Below are 24,898 nucleotides of genomic sequence, written 5' to 3'. Positions count from 1 at the left end.
AAAGTTGATATGTTCTATTTTAGTCATGAAGTATCTTTTGAAAATTTCATTATGATCCCGTGATTTTCGTACCTTTGCCAATTTATATTGATAAAAGGGGGAGAATTATTTGGTAGTTCACACTACATACATATGGTTTATGAATCATTATGTAAGGGGGACTGGTTTTCATCGTAAGATGAAATATTGATTAAGGGGGATCGATAGATATCACCATAGTATTATTTCAAAGTTGTGATACAATTGACGTCTGCTTATCTATAGTAATACTATGACACTGTTTAACAATGATTGAGAACATCTGTTTTCTTATTGTTATGGCTACGGATCTTCAACAACAATGATGCTGAGTTGAACACATTCAGAATCGCTGGAGTACTTGGAGTAGCGAAGAATTTAAGGAAAGTTGAAGAGCCAAGAAAATCAAGCATGATGGATGAGAATCTACAAAGTTTATTTATTTTGTAATCCATATGTATTGATAGTTTTATCACTCAAATTGACAAAGGGGGAGATTGTTAGAGCACTGCTCGGTCTAACTCGCAAGTGTTTCTATCTCAAGCTTGTTTTTCAAGATTAGTTGATCAAAACTATATAGACTTTTACATTATACACATTTGATATTTCGATCCGAGTTTATCTCGCTTATATATTTCTAGAATTATGTGTTGGAAGCTTTTTGGTTTAGTTATGTTCATCATGTTCTTAACGAGTTTTTTTGGAAACAATTTATTGTTGGAAACTAAATACAATTCCAAAAGATGATCATGTGAAAATTACCTTGAACGTCTTATATGATTTGTGTGAGACAATCATCTAATGTTAACTTGGGAAGTTTCGTATTGATCATTCGATCACTTAAAAATTACTTGAAGCTAATGGTTTGTGTGAGACAACCATTGTCGCCTTCCAAGGATGTTTCAATGAATGAAATGAGAGTTTGGAACGACTACCTATGTCTGGATACAACACGGTATGCATACCTAGTATGTGAATTGTTTTGTAATGATTCAGGTCCGGGAACCTTGTTTGCGTACCTAGTATGCGAACGGTTTTACCTGAGAAGGTCTAGGAACCTTGTTTGCGTACCTAGTATGCGAACGATTTTACCTGAGTTGGGTCTGGGACGGCTGTTTGCGAATCGGGTTTGCGAACGGCTTGACAGGCCAAGGTCCGGAGCTGCTGTTCGCGTACCTGGTTGGCGAACATAGTGGTAAACTTCTAGAATTTGTCATGTATGATTCTCATACTCATGAACTAATATATTTATGATCTAAGGAATGCAATCTTTGCAAATCGTGGCTTAATTTTCATGAATTCATTCTTGTATAAGTACTTTGTACGATTACAAATCAAATCAAACCGATTTCGATTCAATTTGTTCATATATATTTCTATGAGATAGTGAACAATTGAACAACTCTATTTGAGACACAATTAGATTTATTTGATTATATTTCATGATTGATTGATCTTCATATTTGATCTAGAAGTGTTAGATGAATACGGCTAATACAAAAGTGTTCATATGGCTAACTTCGGTTAACTATGATTGAGCCAACTCAATATACACGTTTAGGTACGGTAACCCATATCTAAATGAAGGTATATTTTATTTGTGTGTAACAAGCTAAGACCATCTAACCAGTCTTCTGGTAACAACCCATCTCTTACTCAACCTACCCTAGCTGACCATGCTGGTATTGGCAATGGTAACGATCATACTAGTATTAATAATTCTCAAGTAGAATTCATGGAAACTGCTGAAATGGAGGTTCATAAGGAAAATGTTGATGTTTCGATGTTGAATGCCACACAGGATCAAAGGAGCTTTGCACTCAACGTAACTTTCTATCCTTTATTCTTGTGTTTTTTATGACAACCATTTTTGCATTTACTCTTATTGCCATTTCTCCTTAAGTTTACTTAGGTTCTCGCATTTCTCAAGATATTCTCTAGATTTACTTAATTGTCTGAACATGAGGGTCTTAGCCTGGAATTTTCAGGGTTTTAATAGCAAAACCACTAGGGATCATCTCAAAGATTTACTTAGTAGATATGACCCTGATATTATTTTTATCTCAGAAACTAAACTAGGTGTTGATAAGATGCATAAATTGATTAGGCCCTTTGAATACCCAAACAACAAACTCATATCTTATGTAGATTTAGATGGCGGTCTCATTCTTTTGTGGAAAGATGGCTTCCAGTTTAAAGTTGTTAATGCAGATACTTGGATAATTAACTATTTAGTTCATGATGACCCATCTAAGGCAGAGTGGATTCTCACTTGCATGTATGGATCTTCTTATCCAAACCATAAAGAAAAGCAATGGTCTTACATAAGAGATTTAAGTCATACTATCAACCATCCATGGGTGGTTATTGGTGACTTGAATTTGGTCTTCAATAATGAAAATAGGTTATCTACTCAAGTCCCTGCTTCAAATACTTCAAGAGTTGTTACTTCTTCTTCAAGATATTCCTCTTATATAAATATGATATATGATGCTGGTTTGGAAGACATGGGTTATTCAGGAAGGTTTTTTACTTGGTGTAGTAATGTGCATGGTACTGGTGTTAGAAGATCTAGATTGGATAGAGCACTGAATAATGCAGATTGGATTCTTAATTTTCCTGGCTCAAAACTACTTGATCTTCCTCAAGTTGGGTATGATCATTGTCCCATCTTATTGGATACTGTTTCTATGCAAAGTGATAAGAGAAGAAACTGGAAATACTTCCAGTGTTATGAAAGGGATGACTCTGAAGTAGCTGCTGCTTGGAGTAATCAATTGCAGGGTTCATGTGCCTTCCAGTTCTCAAGAAATCTAGTCATAGCTAGAAGATATATTTATAAATGGAATAGATCCAAGTTTGGTGATATTCAAAGCAATTTACATCTCCTTCATCAACAACTTGAGGCAGTTCAACAACATTCTCAGCCACATGATAACAGTACTTTGCAAGTTCAACAATTGGAGCATGAGATAGAGCACTGGCACCAAATACAAAATGAGTTTTGGGGGCAAAAAGCAAGAGACCACTTTTACTTAGAAATGGACAAGAATACTAAATATCATCGTACAAATGCAAATAGAAGGATATCTAGGAACAACATTGAAGCTTTGAAAGACAGTAATGGAAATTGGTGTTCAAGTAGAAGTGATTTGGAGAATTTACTGATTCAGCATTATAGTGCATTACATACAACATCTTCACCAACAAAAAATGAAGTTCTTCTCCAAAATATCCCACAAGTTATCACTACCTCTGAAAATCTGGATTTAATTAAGGTTCCAGAAACTAGTGAAATTTGGAAAGCTCTTAAAGCCATGAAGCCATGGAAATCCCCAGGCCCAGATGGTTTTCCACCTGGCTTTTTTCATTCTCATTGGGATATTGTAGGTAATGATGTGATTAATATGGTGAGGCAGTTCTTTCAATCTGGTTGCATTATTAAAGAACTAAACAACACTAATATATCTCTTATTCCAAAGACAAAGAACAAACAATTTTCTTCTGACTTAAGGCCAATTGCTCTTTGCAATACTTCTTACAATATCATCTCTAAGATTCTCTCTACAAGGTTGGAGAAAGTAATGAACAAGATCATATATCCTCTACAAGCTGCTTATGTACCAGGAAGACAGATCTCTGACAATATTCATCTAGATCAAGAAATAATTCACACAATGAAAAATAAAAAGGAAAAGCAAAACTTTCTTTCTCTAAAGCTTGATATGTCAAAGGCTTTTGACAGAATTGAATGGCCTTTTCTCATGGATGTTATGGAAAAAATGGGTTTTTTGCAGAGAATGGTATAATCTGATAATGCAATGCATCAGTACTACATCTATCTCTATCCTTCTTAATGGTACTCCTTGTGCTTCTTACAAACCATCAAGGGGTATCAGGCAGGGTGATCCTCCATCACCTTATTTGTTCATTATTTCTATGGAGGCTTTCTCAATGAAATTTCTTATGGCTGAGCAAGACAAGAATATTGAGGGCATTAAAATTGTTCCAGAAGCTCCTTTTATCTCCCATTTATTCTTTGCAGATGATTGTTTGCTATTTGCAAATGCTGATCTTTACAATGTTAACAATTTGCTGGAAATTATTAATGAGTTTGGAGCAGCATCTGGGAAAGTGATAAATTTCACTAAGTCAAGTGTGTTCTTCAGTGCTAATGTTCCATCAAGATTCTGTAGAATATTGTATAGAAGATTAAAAGTTTCTCATATGAATCCAGAAGAGAAGTACTTAGGAATACCACTGCTGGTTGGAAAAGCACGAAGAAATGTTTCACTCATCTTCTAGACAGAGTTAAAAACAGATTATCCATTTACAGGGGTAAAACTATGATACAATTCAGTAAATCTCTAATGATTAACACTGTTACCAACACCATTCCTTCCTACACTATGAGCTGCTTTCAGATTCCAAAAGAAACTTTAAAAGAAATAAGTGCTTCACAAAGAGATTTCTGGTGGGGATTTGATGAGAAGAGAGGTACATATGTAACTTCTTGGAAAAATCTGAGTTTGCACAAGGATATTGGCGGACAAGGGTTTAGAGACTTAAAAATTCTCAATAATGCTCTTTTGATAAGAGCTGCATGGAGAATCTGCACCAACTCTGATGTTGTATGGGTAAAGTGCATGTCTGCTAAATATTTCCCTTGTACAAGTTTGATTCATGCCACAGTTAAGAAAGATTGCTCATGGGCATGGAAGGGAATTCAGAAGAATATGAACTTCATAAAACAACACAGTTGCTGGCGCGTTGAAATAAAGATATGGCTAGATGTATGGGTTGTAGGCATGGAAGAACCTCCAGTACCAAGAGAAGAAGCTTCAAATAATGAAGAGTTTGTTTGGGTAAAGGAGTTAATTCATCAAGATAGCAACAGATGGAATTCTGAGCTGATTTATTACCTCTTTGATCATAACACATCTGGTCTCATTCTTAAGATGAGACTTTCAAATAACTCACAAGATAAGTTAATATGGAAGATCACAAGGAATGGTAATTTCACTCTTAAGTCTGCTTTAAGAGATTGTTTGAAGACAGTTTAGGAGCCAGACAATTTTCAGTGTTCATTCAGGGAACAAGCATAAGATGGAAACAGTTCTGGAAGATTAATACTTGGCCAAGAGTAAAACATTTCTTCTGGAAATGTTTGTCATATATCCTTCCTACTAGAGTTCGTTTATCAAATCAGTGTGGATACATAAATAAACTGTGCCCATTGTGCAATCAACATGAAGAAAGTACAATGCACATTTTTTTTTGTCCTTTCTCAAGGGCAGTTTGGATAGAAATTCCTGGAGGAAGTTAAGTCTTAATGGGAGGGTTTACTGAAATTGGTACACTCTTCGAAAACTGGATGATACAATATGCGCAGAATCACAGTCAGGATAAATGGCTTAATCTAGCAATGGTAGTGTCTTGGAGTATATGGAATGAACGATGTGAAGTGGTTTTTCAGAATAAGAAAACTAATCCTAAAGCTGTTGCAAGAAAAGCTGTCAGTTTTGCTAATTATTTAGCTTCCATTACTGACAAGCCTGGTGGTTCTGACATTGCTCCATCTTTAACTCAACTTTCACCAGTACTGTGGAAACCATATGAAAACCCTTATATAACTGTTAGTTGCGATGCCTCTTTTGATAAAAATACTGATCTAACAGGAGTTGGTTTGATTTTGCGTGATGCTGCAGGAAACTGGCAGGGATGTTTCGTAAAGTCATATGCAGGAGTAGCTGACTCAGAAAGGGCAGAATGTATAGCCATAGACGATGCAGTGGTGTGGTGTAAAGAACTACAAATCTATCATGCTCTGTTTGAAACTGACTTGAAAAGCATAGAAGGATTCATCCGTAGATGGTGGATTTTCAACAAAGGGTAAAACCGTAAAATGATGAAGCATGTTTTGACACGACTTTCAGGCATGATTCATATTTTAAGAAGCCATGACGAATATGTTTTTGAAAAGCCTCCACTAGTTGAGCGTTCGATCCCTGACATTTCGCCGTGCCCTCTATGCAGAATAACGTATTTGGGCGGTTCTCCGTAGATTCAGAACTTAACGCCTTCAGGACGTCGGTGATACTCACTGTTCCCTGACTGCAGGAGAGAGACCCACCTCCACATAGAAGAATAGTTGGGCGGAGGACGCCTTCAGGACGTCGGTGACACTCATCGTTCCCTAATTATGTGTAGAGAGTGCATAGATTCAGGTGGTTCTCCGTAGATTGAGAACACTAACGCCTTCAGGTCGTAAACAACATCGTGACTCCTGACTGTGCACCATTCATAATGGATGTGACGCTTTAACTGGCTAATATATTTTCTGAAATAGATTACTTCTGCCGTGACATTCACTACTGAATTCCCAGAATAATCTATTATTGCTCCTATTCCATGGTCGAATCCACGACCTGATCCCATGGAATGGCAATAACAATTGCTCTTATTCCATGGTCGAATCCACGGCCTGATCCCATGGAATGGCAATAACAATTGCTCCTATTCCATGGTCGGATTCACGACTAATCTCATGGAATGGTAATAGATAATCATATTACTCCGATTCTATGGTCGAATCTACGATCCCATAGGGTGGTAATGCTTGTTTTATTATTCTGAATTCATAGTCGAATCCACAGCTGATCCTATGAATTAATAATGAACATCTATTCACTTTTATTACTCAGTTTCATGAATTATTCTCCACTGAATCTCATAAATTGGTAATAAATACTCAACAAATGGGCATCTGGACCACCACTGAGTAAGCCCCGCAAAAATGATGCGAGTGTATTCAACAATGATGCACGACTGAGCACCCGGATGCACGAACGAGCATCCAAAAATATGAAACAATGAGGAATCCTTCACAAAACAGGAGAGAGAAAATAATAATAATAAAATAATGGAGAAGCGCCCATGGGCCGGGCCCACCGGCTGGCCGACCGTTCCCTAGCCGTGGCCGGTCCCATTCTTCCTCCATTATTTTTCCCTTATTTTTGTTGTTTTCATAAACTCATGAAGACTTCTCCATCTTAATTCCTTATTTGTGCAAAACTTGTGAATTCTCCACAACTTCGTGGATTCACCAAATAATATTATAAAATAAGGAAAGGTATGCGAGACCGGGCATCCCAGCCGGACGGCCATGCCCAAGCCATGGCCGGTCCCACACCTCACAAATCCTTAGCTTTTTATAATTAGCATTCCTAATCTCACAAAACTCCTCCGTTTCAACAAGAACTCATGGATTCTCCATATCTTCAAGGATTCTCCATAACTTCAAGGATTCATGAAAAATAATAATAAAATAGAGAAAGGTGTGCGGGACCCGGCAACCTGGCTGGCAGGCCATGCCCTAGCCGTGGTTGGTCCCACACCTTGCAATCCCTATTTTTTCATAATTATGAGTTTTCTCAACTCGTGAAACTCCCGGGTTTGAGAAAAATTCATGATTTCTCCATGTTTTCTCAAATATTGCTCGAATCACGAAAAAACCAAAAGCCAACATGGTCACACAACTGGCTAGCCTCCCACATCAATTTTAAATATTAAAAAACTTTTATTTTAATATTTTCAAAATATTTATGAATTGAGCATACATGCTCATTCCACCAAAAATCGAGAATTCTCAGTCAAGATGAAACTCTTCTGAAAATTCACGATATTGCTCAAACGCGCATCAGAAAATACTGAAACTATCAGTATGGAGACACAGACATCATGGAGACACGTGCATGCCTCCATGACAGATCAGGTCATTCCTAGGGCTTGCACGAAGCCGGTCCCACACATTTTCGCACCTAATCTGCTCAACTACTCATATTGGGCCCGAACTCTCTCCAACCAACTAGAGAATCCTCCAAACGACCAACAATTGGTCGCGTGACCACCAAGGGCCGGTACCATGCCCTCTTGGTCGGTCCCCATCTCTCATACCTAGGTTTCACCACCTAGTGCTGAATCCAGCAATATTTTCAGTAAATGCTGAAACCACCATCTAACCATTGTTTTTCACCAACTCTCAAACTGAGAAACCCTGGTGCGTGTTCACTCAAGCACTGGGCACCACATGGACGTTACTCATCCCATGTGGTTGGTCCCTATCATTCATGATCAATTTTCAGCAATTCCCCAATTGATGGAGGATTGACCAAAAATTAGGGTTTCGAATGAACGCTCTGTGAGACCATTATTCTAAGCATTCTTCAAACATTAATAAATTTATGTTGATCCAGCAATCAGTATCTAAATTAATTATACAATATTCGGTAATCTACCAGTATTTTAATTAATATTTTACTGGGCACGTCACCAGTAAATAATTGGCCGAATCGAGCAATACTTGCTCAATTTCCCGAATATTAGTCAATATTCAGCAACTCATCATAATTTGTCGAATTGAGCAATACTTGCTCAGTTGCACGTCAGATTGTCAAAAATCACTAATTTGGTGAATTGAGCAATACTTGCTCAGTTGCTCGTTAAATTCTCAATATTCAGCAATTTGCAGAATTGAGCAATACTTGCTCATTCGCTCGTCAGTAATTCATCAATGAATCAACAATACTAACATCCCTTTAGAGAACTACATGTTCGATCCACGAATCGCCGAGCATTCATCATTCATGCTCGATTCAACGAAACTACTCAGAATCATTGTCAACAGTTGACTAATCAAAACACGTCTACCCTATAGATCCACGATTTGTGAGACGTCAATCACGTCAAAAATGGGGGGATATCACGTAGGTTTTAGTCTGGCGGTCTACGGCACGTGGATTCATCCACAACGAGAAATGTGCGTAAGTCGTGTAAACGGTTGAAGGATTTAGCAAAGTAGTGGGCGGACGATCATAAGTCTCCACACGACATGGAACTGAATTTACCACGATCTCCCACTTTCCCACTCTTTCACTTAAGAAACCGTCACACTTACAGGGATCAAGGTGTTCACGACTCTGACAATATAAATAAGTCTCTGAAACCATGATTGAACAAGACAGACTCTCGTCTACGTAGAATTTCTCGAGCTATCACTCTCAGGAATTCATCAATCCATCAGAACTTATTAGAACTCAACAATTCACCAATATTGCATAAACTTTCAACACACCCACAATCCTCGATCATCACTGATCCCACACAATTCTCAGCTTCCCTCCTACAGATCAACCCATCTCCCTCTTTGCGACCGAATTGACTCTGGAACGGCCATTGTCTTGGTTTAGGCCGGAGTCATACAGATTGATTTCCCGAATCTAAGCACCCCCTTTGCAGCGGTGCTTCTGTGTGAGGATTAATATTTATCCTGGCTGAGGAGTCTCGACAGCACGCTCGACTCTCCACTTTCCCGAAAAACCGGCGACCCGTTTTTCCCCATCCACAGATTGGCGACCACAGTGGGAGATTCATCTCTTGGTCGCAATCTCAAACTTTCACAAAATGGTTGATCTTAGGTCAGGCTCAGATACAAATCCTAACACAAACAACGCTAGCACTAGCAACAATGGTGGTACTCCAGAAACCATTCCCGCTTCCAACACCAGTGTTGTTGATACCACTCCTCCTCAAACCAACATTGGAAGCAATCCTCTTTTCGGACGGTCTCCCGAAGAAATCAGAGAAAATCCGCCTACCGTAACCAACCTCATGAAGATTCAGTAAATTCTCGCCAAGAATCAAATAGAGATAGAAACAACACAAAATAAACTATGTGCTCATCTCAAGGATTTTACAGACAAATTGTCGCCTGAGAAATCTCAACCACGACATCAGTCAGAGAAGAAGAAAAGAAAATCCAAGGAAGCATCTCCAACTGCTGATCCTGAAGTTGTTCCAGTCTACGTGGTTGAGGATGATGAAATCCACAAAAATGCAGAACCTGCCAGTTTTATCACTCGTGAAGATCTAGAGTGTTTTATGGAGGATCGAGGAAAAGGCCATGCATCGTATTTACACCGTCATCAACCTCCATACCCTGCCTCTCCCCAAAGGATCCCTTTCCCCAAAGGCTACACTTCCCCAACGTTCATACTGTACAGCGGAACAAGGAATGCTCGAGAACACGTCTCTCGATTCCTGGAGGCACTAGGAGAGCACAAACACAACCATGTTTTTCGTATGAAGGAATTCTCGAAATCTCTGACGGGTCGAGCGTACACCTGGTACAACAACATTGCACCTGGGAGCATCGCTAATTGGGGAGAAATGGTTAATTCCTTCTACCGAAAATACTTCTTCATCTCGGAACAAATTACTCTCTCTGATTTAGGAAGAATGTCTCAGAAGAATACTGAACATCTGAACGACTACGTGAAGAAGTTCAGAACCCATGCTATGGATTGTCATGATCCGAATGTCACTGAACAGCAGTTAGTGGACTTGTGCATCAACGGAATGATTCCCGTCTATAAAGCCTTGTTGGAAAATCTCCGGCTCCAGACTTTCTCATAACTTCATGAAGTAGCCAAACGATCAGCGACTACTGCACCTGCTTTACTGGGAAGAGAAAAATTTTCAAGGTCGAGGAACCTCGAAGCAGCCGACGCCTAGTCAACAATCAATATGATCTCCAGTCTTCAACAAACATTGTTGCTGAAAGGAGCGAAAGGATATCCAACATCTGAGGCTCCTCTGAAAGCGCAAATAAAAGATAACCAATCCTAAAGTGCACAAACCTCAACCCTGCATCAACGAACAAGGAAATGATCAAACAGACTCAAACTTCTCTCTTCTGAAAGTATGGGTTCAAGATGGCGTAATCAAATTGTCGTTCATCAGGAGAAAGCCAACTGAAGAAGAAATGGAGAATCCTAGGTACTGTCACCTTCATAGATTCACCAATCATCCGACAAGTAACTGTAATATTTTGGAGCACATCTTCAAAGAGAAAGTTGATCCACAATAACTTCAATTGGGGACTGAAAGAGTACACGAGAATCCTCTCTCAGTCAGAACTTTTATCCTCTCTGAACAACCAGTTCAGGAAGCAGTTCAATCGTTGATCGAGCATATATGTGAATTTCTCTATCCATCAAAGGCACAAAGGAAAGACATGTTCACAACACCGAATCATATTGTGTCAGACGTCTGTCCATCCTGGAATATTCCTTGATCCTTCATCCACAGACAAGGAGATGCACGACTGGGGACTGCTTACCGCAGTCCATATCAAAGGAAACGAGTTCGGGAGAACGTTGGTCCATGCTGGCACCGCTATCAACATTTTTACACTGAAATACCTCAGAGCCGCAGGCATCACTTGACAAGAAGCTACTCATGCTCTCATCTCAATCAGAGACCATGAAGGAACGCTCAAAGATGCATACGGTTTCATCACTCTCAAAATGAAAAAGTTGGCTACGGAAACCAAGTTTCACATAATCAGGGAATATCCTAGATACAACATGATTCTGGGGAGGACGTGGATTCGAGAAGATGACTACTTACAAAGCGTCTTTGGTTGCACATCTCTCCAATGAAGAAAGTTCTGATACAGAAGATTTGGCGGATGTTCTATCAGAGCACTTGGGGGAATTTCGAACTTTGACGAGATTGAAGCAAGAACCTGCAAAAGATGCATAGACATTCATCAAGAGGTTCTGCACTCAAGCAAGTATCATTTCATGTCTATGTCATTTATTTACTCACATGATATCCTAGCATGGGGACTCAATTCTGCTAGCAACTCTGCAAGACGTTATGAGTGGTAGCTTCACCGTATTAGTGTTTTACCAAGCGGTTGAATCTGACGTTTCTCCAAATAGAGCATTGAGACATTCATTATTGAGATGATGTTCATGGTAAAGAACACTTTGATATTTTCTCCATAGCCTTAAAGGAATCTTCATGTGTGCCACAAAATCAGACAGCTCTATGTTTGCACAAGTGTTGAATTCCACTACCGCAACGAAAAGATGCTGAATCAACAAAAGATAGTTTAGGCCGAGACGATCAAACCTGAGACATGCTTAATGCTCAAGCATCTAAGAAGCCCTCAAATCGTACTCCCAATAAAAGAGTACACCTTCGATAATGGCGCCTCTGGCTTCAGCACAAATACCTCGACACTGATTCAACACCAGCACGATCAAAGTGTAACTGAACTACAACTAATAAGTCTTCATTATCCCATGATAAGACTTCTAAAGTAGACGCAATATCATTCATCCATGGATACAAAAACTCCTTCAACATACACCGGGGACTTGATCTTATTGGAATTTTCAACCTGATGTGATTCCATGAAACTTCATCGACGGGACTTTTCTACGTTACAAATCACTGCACGGCTGAGGAACTTCCTCTCTTCACCACAATGAAGACCGGTGCTGCCGTCTTCCATAATAACGTCGATTCCAGAGAACTTTGGATGATCAGTACGCCTTCATCTTTGGAATGCTCAACCCACCAACTAGTTCGTGAAGGTAAAGTCTCACTGGATGGAGGAGCAAAGATTATGTTGATAATCATGGTTCTAGTCTTTTCGGCCTCTGGAACAACTTCAACCACGGTATCAACATCGACAATAATCTCTAGAGGAACACCATACATGATCTCAGCATCAACAAGGATCTCTGGAGTGTAATCACTTGTGATCTTAGCATCAACAACGGTCTCACGAGCAACATCCTCATGACATGGCTTCATCAACTAACCATTCTCTGAAGTGTTGCGCATGAAGCAGACTTCTCCAAGAACTAATGCTTCATATTAAGATGTGCAGACATGATAACATGTTCACATGAAAGTATTTCCGAAACTTTCACAACTGGCGGGCACAATCCCAAGCCTTATACAAGATGTTCTCATCAGCTCTACAAATGGGATACAACATACTTCAGTCAGTGGGTTTACAAAAACGTACCAATGGGTTAGGAATGGGACAATACTTCCTGAACAAAAGATGTTCGTCTATGTCTCTTCTACAACATACCAAAAGGGCGTATCAATCGGACATACGAGCTGAAAGATATGGCCTTTACTGTCAGGTCTACGAAATCTGAAAAATTTGTACGGGATTACAAATTACAAATGTGCACGCTTCGTTGGCTGATCTCTGCAACTCCAAATTGAGTGATTCTTGTCTCATGTGATAACTCACTCTCTTAGCTTCAAAAGTTGGGGCCAATCACTGAATTCCGACATCGTATGAGGTTTCTACAGCTTTTAGAGCATACAACATGCAAGCAGCAATTCTTAGACGGGATTCATAACTTCCACAGTCGATCGGTGTCCACCACGTCTTCCCACTAAGTCCTTCATCAAGGTATCTCCAACTTTGACTATCTAGGTCTTTACATCAATTTCTCTATCTGGATCGTCTATCTTGGTTTTGCCAGAAGAAAGGAAAACGAAAATGGGAGATTTCTCTACCTGGGTTCTCTACTGGGGATTGATGGTCCACTGATCATGGCGATTAGTTTCACAGTCCAAGACCCATGGCACCAGACTCTCTTGTGCTGATTGTTCATCATAAAAGTAATTCTACCACCGGTACATGCAACCATGGTCATTACATCACCCTCTCTTGGGAGCAACCTCAGTTATGGTCCCGTGACCAGGGTTTCAGAAGCGATGTTTCTACGACTGACTGAAACAAGATGGCACTACAAGTACCATGTATCAATCAAGGTTTCCTGATATCAAATGAACCAATGACATTATAATCCTTCACTAACCGTTCAAGACACAAGCCAATGGTCTAAAGACACAATATGAGTGTTTTGCGACAAACCCGTCTGAAGTAATTTTACACCGCCCTGTACAAAGCGACGAGCTGGGAGCAATTGGTGAAGAATTTAGGTATGGGTCATATACCGTTCATAGGGGTTTCCTCTACAACATATCCAAAATTCACAGTAATTGGAGAAACGAGCAAAGAGATGTGGCCAAAACATTGGACTACATGCCAGCTGAAAAATTTCTGGAAGTCTCCTGGAAGTTTACTTTTTCGCCCTTTTCATGCCCTAAACATGCTCAAAACTCAAACAACTTCTCTGTTAAAGCTTGGAAATTTTCTGGGCTCGAAGATACATATGCATATTGCGAAAATCCGACTTCGAACGAAGATTCTACGGTGTTTTGGTTAAAAGGTTGAAGTCTGAAATTTTCTGGTGACGTATTTCAGCAAAATTACTCGTATGCTCACATGGATTCTCATTCATTCATTCACAAATCAGAAATATCATACTTCTATGAAGATATTATAGGAGATATGCTTACTAGGGGAGTCTCTAAATCATTTGAAGGCTCGGCAATGCCGGAATCTCCATTGGCAACGCCTCTATCTCCATTCGGTTCGGGATTTCGGGAATTCTCCATATTCCCATATCCCAAAGAAGAGCACGCTTCATCAACATGCTGCTTATCTACAATGATTTCTTCCTGGATTCATCAACAACAATTATTATTATTTCATTCAAGGAGATGCCACAATCACCTGCACGAAAGAGATACTTACATCGATTTCTTCATCAGATTCCTGAATTGTTTGGCCGGGAAAAAGTTGAAGACCGTCAATCGATGGAGCAAAAGTATGAAAAGAAATAACAAACCTTGTCTCGTGATCCTAATTGCACGGTCAAACTCATGACACAAGGAGCACTAACAACTCACCAAAGAAACGACTGGGGACTGCACGTCATTTGCTAACATCATGCAGTCCTTACTTCTGGATTCTCCGCTCCCGCAGATTTTCTTCCGTTTCCGTGGAGTCTACATTGATCCAGGATCTCACTATACGATCATACTATGGTAAAGCTAATGAAATAACCAGGAGTACAACTCAGTATGAAGGATCTCTCACCACCACTCAGAGGTACCAGAAGTACCATTTCTTAAAGTTTCGTCCGTAGAGATGTTATCTCTGGAAACACCATCTTTGCAAGTGTCATCATGGGAGTCGGTCATTCTTGCAAAGTGGCTACTTCAGCACATCGTTCATACAGAGCGCAGGATTCAACAAAACAATGAATCATGGAATAAAGGTGCTCACAACAGCGTCTACAAAAATGGTAATCCTCAACTCTTACCTATTTACGGTTTCACGAACTTAGTGATAATAATGTAAAACCCTCGAAAAACTTGCTCGCTTCTTCAAACTTGCCAAGACGAGCAAAATTCATTATTTAAAGTCAACATCTGACTTTTCATGAAACTATGAATAATTCACATAACCTTTCATGTGAACATTCGCTGATTTTCTACATGTGTGCATACACTATAAAATCGCCAAACTCATACATACATTATTTCATCACGTATACAATTGTTTGCTTTCAGCAATTATTCAAAACCATAACGTGATTTTCATAAAACTTTGAATAATTCACGAATCTTCCATCATGTGAACAATTCACATAATTTTCACTTTGTGAGCCACTCCCACTAGATGAACATTTCTGGGTTTTTGTGCATACGATGACAAATCACAGAACCCAAACAATCAACGTTTTATCAGAAAATTGTTTACCTCTAACAATTGCTGGAAGTCAAAATTTTGATTTTACATAAATTTTTTCTGAGTGAACATCCACTGGTTTTTCGAAAATTAGACAGACGTCCATTCAACAATTGCGAAAACTCACATACAGATATTATTTCACCGTGAATAATTGTCTACTTTCAATAGTTGTTCAAAATTAAAACATTGATTTTACAAAAATATATAACGTGAAACTCACGTAACTTTGAAAATATGTATTTTCTTGGTCCCTCTCGTGAACATCTGTCTTTGAAACGAGAGTATATTTTCAAAAATAAATTTTTTTCATGAAAGCTCATAGACAAAATTTTATATCATTAGACTCAGGTTTATTTGGTTTGTTTCTTAAACTAACGAACAAACGCCTGTTCTTAAAGCAAGGATTTCCTTTTTGGGGTCGAACCGATAAACGCTAAACTGACCAAAACTGGACGTCCGACCGACCAAATCAAGTCAGCAGTGCCTCATCTCTCCGTGCTCATGGGATGACACTCTATCACACTATCAGAATCATCACCCAAACATTTGCTCTTACATGACATCATTGGGGTAAATCGAGGATTCTGAAACTACTTTTGTAGGCTGAGTTCAACCACTGATCTCGTCGACTGAAAATCACCATTTAATGCTTATTGCGGAACATGACTGTTCCTCACTAAGCAGGGGACTTAATGTAGATGGTGGATTTTCAACAAAGGGCAAAACCGTAAAATCACGAGGCATGTTTTGGCACGGATTTCAGGCATGATTCATATTTTACGAAGCCATGACGAATATGTTTTCGAAAAGCCTCCACTAGCTGAGCGTTTGATCCTTGGCATTTCGTCGTTCCCTCTATGCAGAATAACGTATTTGGGCGGTTCTCCGTAGATTGAGAATTTAATGCCTTCAGGACATCGGTGATACTCACTGTTCCCTGACTCCAGGAGAGAGACCCCCCTCCACATAGAAGAATAGTTGGGCGGCGGACGCCTTCAGGACGTCGGTGACACTCACCGTTCCCTGATTATGTGGAGAGAGTGCATAGATTCAGGTGGTTCTCCCTAGATTGAGAACACTAACACCTTCAGGTCGTGAAAAACATCGTGACTCCCTGACTGTGCACCATTCAGAATGGATGTGACGCTTTAACTGGCTAATATCTTTTCTGAAATAGATTACTTCTTCTGTGACATTCACTACTGAATTCCCAGAATAATCTATTATTGCTCCTATTCCATGGTCGAATCCACGGCCTGATCCCATGGAATGGCAATAACAATTGCTCTTATGCCATAGTCGGATTCACGGCTAATCTCATGGAATGGTAATAGATAATCATATTACTCTGATTTTATGGTCGAATCTACGATCCCATAGGGTGGTAATGCTTGTTTTATTATTCTGAATTCGTAGTCGAATCCACAGCTGATCCTATGAATTAATAATGAACATCTATTCACTTTTATTACTCAGTTTCATGAATTATTCTCCACTGAATCTCATAAATTGGTAATAAATACTCAATAACTGGGCATCTGGACGACCACTGAGTAACCCCACAAAAATGGTGCGAGTGTATTCGATAATGATGCACGACTGAGCACCCGGATGCACGAACGAGCATCAAAAAATATGAAACAATGAGGAATCCTTCACAAAATAGGAGAGAGAAAATAATAATAATAAAATAATGGAGAAGCGCCCATGGGCCGGGCCCACCGGCCGGCCGGCCGTGCCCTAGCCGTGGTCGGTCCCATGCTTCCTCCATTATTTTCCCTTATTTTTGTTGTTTTCATAAACTCATGAAGACTTCTCCATCTTAATTTCTTATTTGTGCAAAACTCGTGAATTCTCCACAACTTCGTAGATTCACCAAATAATATTAAAAATAAGGAAAGGTGTGCGAGACCGGGCATCCCAGCCGTGGCCGGTCCCACACCTCACAAATCCTTAGCTTTTTATAATTAGCATTCCTAATCTCACGAAACTCCTCCGTTTCAACAAGAACTCATGGATTCTCCATGTCTTCAAGGATTCTCCATAACTTCAAGGATTCATGAAAAATAATAATAAAATAGGGAAAGGTGTGCAGGAACGGGCAACCTGGCCGGCCGGCCATGCCCTAGCTGTGGTCGGTCCCACACCTTGAAATCCCTAATCTTTCATAATTATTATTTTTCTCAACTCGTGAAACTTCCGGGTTTGAGCAAAATTCGTGATTTCTCCATGTTTTCTCAAATATTGCTCGAATCACGAAAAAACCAAAAGCCAACATGGTCACACGACTGTCTAGCCTCCCATATCAATTTTAAATGTTAAAACACTTTTATTTTAATATTTTCAAAATATTGATGAATTGAGCATACATGCTCATTCCACCAAAAATCGAGAATTCTCAGTCAAGATGAAACTCTTCTGAAAATTCACAATATTGCTCAAACGCGCATCAGAAAATAATGAAACTCTCAGTATGGAGACACGGACATCATGGCGACACGTTTTCACGACCGACCAGGTCATTCCTAGGGCTTGCACGAAGCCGGTCCCACACGTTTTCACACCTAATTTGCTCAATTGCTCATACTGGGCCGGAACTCTCTCCAACCAACTGTAGAATCCTCCAAACGACCAACAATCGGTCGCGTGACCACCAAGGTCCGGTCCTATGCCCTATTGGTCGGTCTCCATCTCTCATACCTAGGTTTCACCACCTAGTGCTGAATCCAGCAATATTTTCAGTAAATGGTGAAACCACCATTTAACCATTATTTTCACCAACTCTCAAACTGAGAAACCCTGGTGCGTGTTCTCTCGAGCACTGGGCACCACATGGACGTTCCTCATCCCATGTGGTCGGTCCCTATCATTCATGATCAATTTTCAGCAATTCTCCAATTGATGGAGGATTGACCAAAAATTAGGGTTTCGAATGAACGCTTTGTGAAACCATCATTCTGAGCACTCTTCAAACACTAATAAATTTATGTTGATCCAGCAATCAATATCTAAATTAATTATACAGTATTCGGTAATCTACCAGTATTTTAATTAATATTTTACTGGGCACGTCACCAGTAAATAATTGGCCGAATCGAGCAATACTTGCTCAATTGCCCGAATATTAGTCAATATTCAGCAACTCATCATAATTTGTCGAATTGAGCAATACTTGCTCAGTTGCACATCAGATTATCAAAAATCACTAATTTGGTGAATTGAGCAATACTTTCTCAGTTGCTCGTCAAATTCTCAATATTCAACAATTTGCAGAATTGAGCAATACTTGCTCAGTCGCTCGTCAGTAATTCATCAATGAATCAACAATACTGACATCCCTTCAGAGTACTACATGTTCGATCCACGAATCGCCGAGCATTCATCATTCATGATCGATTCAACGAAACTACTCAGACTCATTGTCAACACTTGACTAATCAAAACACGTCTGCCCTGCAGACTCCACAATTTGTGAGACGCCAATCACGTCACAAATGGGGGGGATATCACGTAGGGTTTTGGTCTGGTGGTCTACGGCACGTGGATTCATCCACAACGAGAAATGTGCGTAAGTCGTGTAAACCGTTGAAGGAGTTAGCAAAGTAGTGGGTGCATGATCAGAAGTCTCCACACGACATGGAACTGACTTTACCACGATCTCCCACTTTCCCACTCTTTCACTCAAGAAACCGTCACACTTACAGGGATCAAGGTGTTCACGACTCTGACAATATAAATAAGTCTCTGAAACCATGATTGAACAAGACAGACTCTCGTCTACGTAGAATTTCTCGAGCTATCATTCCCAGGAATTCATCAATCCATCAGATTTATTATAACTCAACAATTCACCAATATTGCAAAAACCTTCAACACACCCACAATCCTCGATCATCACTGATCCCACACAATTCTCATCTTCCCTCCTACAGATCAACACATCTCCCTCTTTGCGACCGAATGGACTCTGGAATGACCATTGTCTTGGTTTAGGCCGGAGTCATACAGATTGATTTCCCGAATCTAAGCACCCCCTTTGCAGCGGTGCATCTTTGTGAGGATTAACATTTTGCCCGGCTGAGGAGTCTCGACAGCATGCTCGACTCTCCACTTTCCCGAAAAACCGGCGGCCCGTTTTTCCCCATCCACATCATCAACAGCTCTACACTAGCTATTGCATGGTAAAATGAGGATATTCTGCATGATGCAATACACGTTATGGAAGTGTTTCCAAACTGGAAATGTCGTTTTATTCCTAGGAATTGTAATAAACCTGCAGATGAGCTTGCTAAGTTCAACAAGAAATATAATGTTACACAGGTTTGGTTAGATAAACCACCTAGTGTTATTGAACACCTTCTACTGTTAGACAATATTCAACTTTCTGATCAATAAAATTCTTGTGTTTGCATCAAAAAAAAAAGCTAAGACCATCTAACGGTGGAGATTGATTGCTTTATTTTTAAACAAACTTAGCTTGAATCTTAAATCAGGTTTTCATCTAACAGTGAATATTGAATGCTTTGTTACTAAGCTATCTTAGCTTTGATTGAAAGCAACCCTGGTTTGAAAGACTATATAAGGGATAACTCAAGCAATGAGAAAACCTAATCCCCACACTTTTGTGTGTTCCTAGTTGCGCACTATAGTCGATTCTCCTTTAACCTAGGTTTTTCCTAAAACCATCATAGGTTAACGACTTGAAGACTTCATTGGAATTCGTGAAGCCAGATCTCACTATTTTCTCTGTAGTTGCGTATTCTGATCTTACTTATTCTATTATATTGAGTTTTATCTTCTCTAAGATTTACTCGAGATTTATCTACGATAGGTAAGATATAATAAGTAATCACAACAGTTCTTCTTCTCAGACTCTTGTGATTCCGCAATAATTTTTTTTTGTTAATCGGTTGGGTTATTGTGAGGTGATTGATATTTCTATGCTGCTCTTCGGGAGTATAAGACCGATTATCAATTGGTTCATGTTCACCTTGATTTTATCAAAAGGCGGAACAAAGACTGAATAAAGAATAGATATATATGTGGGAGACATATTTCTTTATAAGTTTTCGACTTTGGGTCGTAGCAACTCTTAGTTGTGGGTGAGATCAGCTAAGTGAATCAAGTGCGCAGAATCCGGCGTGGTTCTAGAGGCGTAAGGAACACGACTGTACCTTAATCGGTGTGAGACTTGGTTAGGGCTCAACTACATTCCAGTTGGAAGTTAACTTGTAGTAGGCTAGTGTCTGTAGCGGCTTAATATAGTGTGGTGTTCAAATGCATTTGCGGTTTCCTCGTTAACAAAATTTCTGGTGTATGTGTTATTTCTTTTATGTGCTTGCAATATTCGCAGGGCTTACCGAAGTGAAATAACCCCTAGTAAACTTCCTAGATTTTTCATTATCAACCACTTTCTTCTGTGACCCCTCATGAATAAGAATATTTTGATCAGGCAATTTTCTCGGCTCATGAGACTTGAATTTAGATGACGTGTTAGGTTTTAGAGTAGAGTGTTTATTGCCGATGTTAGGTTTCAGATTATCACCCCCCACCCCCGCCGTCATTGAGTCTAGGCTGTATATCTTTCTCATTTTGTACCACACTCACATGTGTAGTACAAGTATTTTGCAGCGTTGCCTCAGACGTGACAGGTTGGACATGCTTTTCAGAATTTTCTATATTCTTTGCTCCCCTAACGTTCCTGTCAGACATTCTCAGACTTGCTAAATTAACATGAAGCTGACGTGTATCATTGTTTCCACCATTGATTGTTTCTTTCTGAATCAACGACCCCTGAGCATCTGTGATTGTCCTTTGAGTTTGATGATGCTCTTGTGTTGAACGAATGATTCCTGGGTCGCTTGGTTTGAAAAAAATCTCTGATTTCCTCATTATATCTAGCATATGACTTATCATTCATCTTATAAACAAACTCCTCATTATTAAGATTTGGAATCTCCTCTAAGATTTTAGATAAATGAGGACATTGTTCCATTATATGCCCAAAAAAAAAACACAGAAGAAACACAAACGTGGTAGTTTTTCATACCTGAAAGTAACTGTAATCTTCTTTATGGACTTTAGGTAATAATCATGTCTTTGGGAAGGGGTTTAGTGATATCCAATCAAACTCTAACTTTAACAAACTTTCCCCATTTAGCTGATATGGTGTACCGATTTCCTTTGCTATATTAAAAACTTTATTTGGATTCATCATACTCATAGGAAGACCATAAATATGGATCCAAAAGTGAACGCATCTAAACTCATAATCTTCAAGAAGAAAATCATATTTGCATCTTTCGAGCAGCATTAGGTCATCTTTCACAGACCACGACGTTCCTTGTAAAGTAGCTTCCATATCACAGAGGAGTTGAAATTTTGCATTGTAAAACCCACTTCCTAGATCTGTTATTGCTATAGTACTAGAAGTCTCCAAGCTTTGGAGAGAACATCATTGAGAAAGTTTAGGTTAGATTCTCTTCTTAAAGTGAATTTGAACAAAATATTTCTGTTAAAATCTGACTGACCCTCTTCTTCATCATCATTATCTTCAAAACTATGAGTGTGACGTTCTTCTGACAGATTATCCATACGCTTTAGTATATCTTCAAACTCAGGGACATGGTGTATAGTAGATGAGGAAGCCATAAATAAAAAAACCAAAAAAAAAAAAAAAAAAAAAAAAAAAAACAAACAGAAGAGAGGGAGGAGGAAAAAGAACAAGAAAGGGAAGGGAAATTACAACTGTGATTAGAAAAAAACCCTAATGGAAGATAAAAGCCATCTACGAAGATGAAGAAACAATCATCAAAGGAGATGTAGATAGAACCCCGACTGAGACGAGAGAGCGACCGCAAACGACCGCAAATATGTTTGATACTAAACTTTTAAACGGAGACTTTTTATTACTACATGGGTTTTCCTGCTGCTACAAGGTCCATAATTAATCCCGTACAGATCCACATTATTGTATCAAGTCAATACAAGTCAAGAATTAAATAGAAATCGTTCCCGCAAAATGAGATCTACCAGCCTGTCTGCCTTCGGCTACCTTCATCCAAAAACGATCACATCACATGTCGTCCCACCACTGACGCACTCCTCCCATAGAAATCGGATCTTCTTTACTACACTTGATTAGATTATTATATTTTCAGATAATCGTGCTACGTTCGCCCAAGACTTCTAGTTGTATATGCATACTTTTTTAATCAGGTTGCCCAAAAAGCTAGGTGCACGTAAGAATTATTCAAATGGTTTTATCCATAAAAGTTAATTTAGCTGGGAGCAGGATTTAGTGTACATAAAGTGCAATAGAAACAAACTCACTGCACTAAAAAAACCAACGACATGTGATTCACGAAAGTTTTTGTTTTCCCTAAACAAAAGAATGGGATGCAATTCATTTCTTCGCTGGAGGTTTTTTGTTGATGGGCGCTTGAGGATTTAGAAGATATAGTTCCAAAATAAAATATCCGCATCAGGTTTTCCATGATTGAACTGGGTGTCAAGCTCAACTAATCACGAGTAGCCAAAATTGTTAGTAAGAGTTTGATTTTCGACGGAGACAAGGAGGTTTTACATTTTTTGGAATCTCAGAAGTAGTTTCAACTCCAGTCCAGGACGTGGTGCTTCGTGCTGCATAGATTATGACGAAGAATTACGCGGCTCCACAAACCTTAATAATGTATTTCATGCAAATGTACTATGCAGTAGCTAGTAAACTAGTACCGCATCGGACCAAGTAAAAACGAAAAAAATTACTGTGGGCTGCAAATATAAAAGTTCATCGTAAAAGACAAAACCGAAGAAGACAAGATACTGTAACAGAAAGAAATCTATTATTAGGGCGTCACGTTCATTAGAGGGGGTCATCTAATAAGACAAAAATGAATCACCCACAAGTAATATCAAAACCCCTTATTTCAAGTAACGACCGAACAACCCTTATGCAGTTAATTTTAATTTAATTAGATAATAATTAAATTAAGAAGATGAATTTTGTTAGATGGTAGAGAGGGTTTAACACAAAGTGATGATGAATCTCAACCAATTGAAGAAATAAATCAACAAAGTGAAGAACCAATGGTTGAAAATCAACAGGTACACCTCTAAACTATCTCCCATGGGTTCAATTTCGCTCAAAACTAGCTTAAGTACGTAAAAAGTTTGAGATTTTTAGACTTTCATGGAAAATTACGGTTGGGTTGAGCTTCGTTGCCAACCATAATTCAATTTTACGTCTGGGTTTGGAAGAACTCCAAACCGTAACTGGTTTCCAATAGGACAGAACCTGAATTACGTCTAGGTTAGATTTGTCATCCAAATCCAGCCGTAAATAATTTTTGCATGGGTATTTATTACTTGTTTTACGTCTAGGTTAGGTTAGCGTCCGGAAAAAACACTTCAAAAACCCAGACGTGGGAGAATACGTCTGAAAAAATTTCACGAACCTAAACGTAGTATATTACGTCTGGAAAAATTATTTTGCGAACCTGGACGTAGGAGGTTAAGTTTGGAAAATTTACTTTGCGAACCTAGACGTAGAAGATTACGTCCGGTAAAGTTGCACCACGAACCTAGACGTAATCCAATTTGAAACTTCTTCTATAAACATACAGGAAGAATTACGTCCAGGTTGATCCTATAGAAATACAAACCGTAAAATTGAAATTACGTCTAGATTTACAAAAGAAAAATTTAGTGAACTAACCTAGACGTAATACAACATTGGACGGTTTGATTCAAACAAAACCTAGACGTAAGACTACATGCAAATCCTATTTTACGGTTGGATTGAATTCAACTTAGACGTAAGTTCTTCAATTTCAAAATTTTACGTTTAAAAACCTAGACCCGAACCCAGACATAACACGAGCAGATGAATAACTGAAACCTAATTATTCCGATTTCATTCAATCTAACCTATTTCAAGCACAAAAAAGAGTAAACAAAGATGTGTTTGAACGATTATTACCTAACATACACCATGGGTTGTTGTTGTGGAGTTTGAAATTGTGATTCTTGAGATGCTTGGAGCAGAGGAAGAGAAGAAAGATGAAGAGGAGTATTTTTTTTGTTGAATTAAAATAGAAAAGATTTAGTTTTTAAGTTTTTATTTTAGTTCAAGGGTAATCTAGACATTTTGTTTTTGGTATTAAGATAAACCATAACCACTTTTTTGGACACTAAGAATCCAAATGAAACCCCTCTATTAGAGTGTGACGCTCCAATAATAACCTTGAATAGAAAAGTATCCCAAGTCATTGCCCATGTCATCTCCATCTCTTGAAGTTTAGGACGTTGCAAATGCAAACCTCTTTGAGGCAACCAAAGTTACTAGAGATGGCAAAAGCAAAAATGACATAATTAGGGCTCAATTAATTAGTTTCG

The sequence above is a fragment of the Papaver somniferum genome, chromosome 3 (assembly GCF_003573695.1).
Source record: "Papaver somniferum cultivar HN1 chromosome 3, ASM357369v1, whole genome shotgun sequence".
Classification (NCBI taxonomy): domain Eukaryota; kingdom Viridiplantae; phylum Streptophyta; class Magnoliopsida; order Ranunculales; family Papaveraceae; genus Papaver; species Papaver somniferum.
This window is presented reverse-complemented; position numbering follows the sequence as displayed.